Source organism: Falco punctatus, assembly GCF_963210335.1.
Source record: "Falco punctatus genome assembly, chromosome: 4".
NCBI lineage: Eukaryota > Metazoa > Chordata > Aves > Falconiformes > Falconidae > Falco > Falco punctatus.
The window spans coordinates 90,554,707-90,558,542 of NC_137583.1; the positions used below are offsets into that span (position 1 = coordinate 90,554,707).

Here is a 3,836-nt window from a genome sequence, read left to right on the forward strand (position 1 = left end):
TAGCCACTCTCTCACGATCACAAGGCATGCTTGCCTTTTACACGCAGCCACAATTGCTACAAGGAGGATACGTAAAAATGCACCAACGGCCTTATTAATAGTGGCATGTTCTTATTTGTTTGGGATTTTTTTTTCCAGCCTCAGAAGTTTCATAATGAAACAGTTGGTCTTATAAAAAGTGTCACTCATCAAGTCACATTTTATGGCTAGGTCACTGTAAGGAGTTTGTCAGATTGTGACCGGGCATGATAAAATTTTGTAGCTGTGGAAGCTGAATTAAGTGTAATCAGATACTTCTGGGGGCATGAGCTGGCTCTCAAAGGGATATTTTCTCTTGCTTAAGACAAGCAGCACTACTACTTGTTTCCTCCAAGATCTGACTGTTGCTAGACACACACCACCACATACGTTGAACCAAGTAGATAGACTTGTATCCTGAATCCATGCCTCTACTGACAACAGCCCTTGCAGCTGTGGAGGAGCCCTCCAGCGAAGTCCTTGGACAAAGGAGGACAGCTCGGCTCAAGGTGTGCCTTGCCCTGATGTAACGAGCTTTGACGCCTCCATGGTGGAGGTCTCAGGTGTACTCTTTTTAGCAGAACCTGGAACTGGCATGTGACCCCTGAAATAATTGCCTGCCTGCAGTGAGGCTAGAGCCAAAAGCTGCTCAGCCGTTCTTCTGTTCCCCTTGCACTGTGGCTGACGGGACAGGGCAGTGTCGGAGATAGTGAAAAGCACTACCTGAAGAAACTGCAGCTTCCTGGCACAGCTTGGCCAAGGAGCTGGAGCCTGTCTGAGGGGCCTGCCACAGCTGGCTCAGAGCAAGCTGGCAGACTGATGTACCACATCTCACGGCCAGGGTGCTGTCAGCCAGCACCCTTGATGAGCAAAGCCTCCTCACGTTGGCAGTCTGCTGCTCAGCTGTCCCCACAGGAGGATCACTGTCAGCATCACTGCAGGAGCGGGTCCTCTTCCTTGCACCCAGGCAATGCAGGAGCTTGTGCTGGTGGACAAAGCAGACACCCAGATCTAATTCCACCCAAAAGAGGGCAGTGGTGCTTGTGGACGCACAGACACGCAGGCAAGATAGTAGTTCACTCTCCAGCTGCTCGACTTTCCCGATCAGCTGACAGAAACTCTCCCCGGCTCTTGGCACAGGCAGAGCAGTCCACAGAGCTCTCTCTTTCACACACTCTAAGTTAGCCTCTGCTCTCACTTCCTCCCTTTGACTCATTAGCTGTTTTACCATCGTTTCTCTTGAAATTCAGTGTAAGAAATCACATGAATCCATCCACACCAGTGCTGAGCACCACATACCGGGTGCCTCTGTGTCACCCCCATCTATCAGTTATTCAGCTGCCAGCCAGTATACATCTTCTGCAAAAGCAGCTTTTCACATGAGCTGTGGCTTTGGCGTAGCCAGGAATGGAAAATTGGATGGACCACCGTTTATGGCAATCAGGCAATGTTCAGAAGTTTGATGTTAGAGGAAACCACTGATATTGCAAGTAATTCAGAGCAAATAAAAAAATCCCCAATACACCAACAGTTTTTCCCCTGTTCTGGCAGCTATGTATTTTCAAGTAGCCTGTTTGTCTATGCCCTCACCCTCGGCAGGCGTGATTAACAAAACAATACCATCAAACCCAAGCATCCGCTGTTAGCACTGGTGCTTAACCAGGGTTCTCACTCAGCCACAGGGCTATGTGGTTTTCCATGGTTGAAAGCCAACATAGGTCACAGACTTGAAGTGGGGAGAGACGCTCGCTTCGTTTCCCAGCATCAGAGGGTTTCTCAACCTGGCAACCTCTGCTGTCTTGAGGTTGTTCAGTTAATGCTGTTTTCTTGGCTCCCACGCTAAAAACACCAGACATAATAGCAGCAGCCAAGGTATTAACAACAAAAACAGCAGCAAAGACAATAGCAACACAAGTGTAGCTCATGAGCTTAGCTTTGTTTTACGGTACAGGATCTGCACAGCCTCTGGGAGCTGGACCCAGAGCAAAAACCACAGCCAACTTTCCCTCCTCTGCTGCTCTTGACAGTTGGGAATGACCCTGCTCCAGATCAACACAGCCTTTTACTCCTGAGTGAAATGAAGCACAGCCCCAGCACACTGTGGCAAACACAGGCCTAGAGGCATGATTTCTTACACAAATGTGTTTGTACAGAATGTTGTGCCATAGGTGCAATGCAGCCTTTACACAGGCTGGGTTGATAGCATTGCACAGCAGTCCTTGTGGTGATGCACCTCTGTCTCCCTGTGGCACCGTGCCCCTTCACCAGGTTTCCCAACAGGAGGAGATGAGTTTGCCACTCCCCGCACTGACAGACTTGGCACTCTGTGCTGAGAAGAAACTTTTAAGTTCTTCTTCAGGTTAAATGCTCAGACGAGCCCTCCCAGTTGTGAGAAGCCTGGTTAGAGGATGAGGCAAGCTTGAGAGCCGGTGGATGGTTGACACTTGCGCAGCTCCTGGTCACCTTCTAGTGAGACAGATCTTTCAGAAAGTCTCTCCTGGGTAGCAGTGTCACCCCTTCATTGAGAAATATGAAATGCTGCCCTCTAAGACTGTTTCTTGCACTGACAGAGAAACCAACAGAGCAGGGCTGGGTCCTTAAATCACAGACAAATCTGCCCTGAAATGATCTGATTGTACCTTATGTAACCCACTTGTTTCTTCAACACCTAGGCAATGCCTTTGCCGTGTGAAATCCATGTAAATCCAGCTGCCTTAGTGTGGCCCTGTGGCACTTCTGGGATGCCTGGCAGGACCTCAGGCATCAGCTTGGGGCTAGGACATGCCCCCTACTGGCACTTAGAAGGGCACCCTAGGGCATTTAAGATGTGACTATTCTTGCATTTGAGCTAGACTGTCATCAAAGGAAAAACCAAAGTCTATCACACTTCCTGCACATCCCCTTTATTTCTGAGGCTGCCTGGATGCACAGTCTTCTAAATAAAATCTAAACATTTATTATGTCTCCCCAAGGGGAAAACCTTACTTGCACCCTCAGAGCAAGATCTACCACCCTTAGTGGCAGATGGTTCAGACAACTGAGCCGATACATCTGCTCAGTGTGGATCTACATGGAGGGAGTAGTGTAACTCTTGAAAGAAAAGCCAACTTATTAGTATTGCACCTGAGACAAGAACTCCTGGTGCACCAGTAGCTCTGTAGTACTCCCAGTTTTAGAGCTGCTGGTGGAGTCAGTAACAGAGGCATCCATTGCATGATGTTGATTTTCCAATGCCTGTTTTACTTGGTGGCACTTACTGACAGACATCTTCAGGCAGAACCTCAGCTTGGTATGCAGCTTTATCAGTGCCACAGGCAAAAATCTGTGTGTACTTTTGTTTCTAATTTTTAAGTGCATGTGGTTAGATGCGCTGACTCTCTGCTCACTGTCCACTTCACTGCAGAGGTGACTGAGCCAGGATGAGGACCCTCATAGACAGTACAACTCAATATGGAAAATCTGGGCCTTTTTCTCTAGAGACAGAGAGCAAAGTTATTGCTATTGAGTGTTAGGAGAAGATGAGCAATGTCAGTATTACTGCATTTGGGAAAGTGCAAATATGAAATTCTTTCCCAGTGAATAGTGACAGTACCGTGCTATGTAGAAATGCGGGGAATTAGACAGTGTCATCCCATGTGATTTGTACATACTTAAGAGGGAATTAAATCCTTGTGAACCTATCTGGCTTTACAGATGTTGAGGTCTGATTTGGCTTGCTGATGTGCCAGTTTTATATGGAAGCAACTCCACTGAGACCTGTGGAGTCATTAAACACTGACAGAAGAAAGCAGAGACTCAGATGCTGCCACCCTACTTAC

At 47.8% G+C, this 3,836-nt stretch overlaps 1 long non-coding RNA gene across 1 annotated transcript in view; it reads right to left on the minus strand.

The window, feature by feature from the left end:
- The window catches only part of LOC308061744, a 51,105-nt gene that overhangs the window by 21,976 nt on the left and 25,293 nt on the right, over positions 1–3,836 (minus strand). The window lies entirely within an intron of this gene.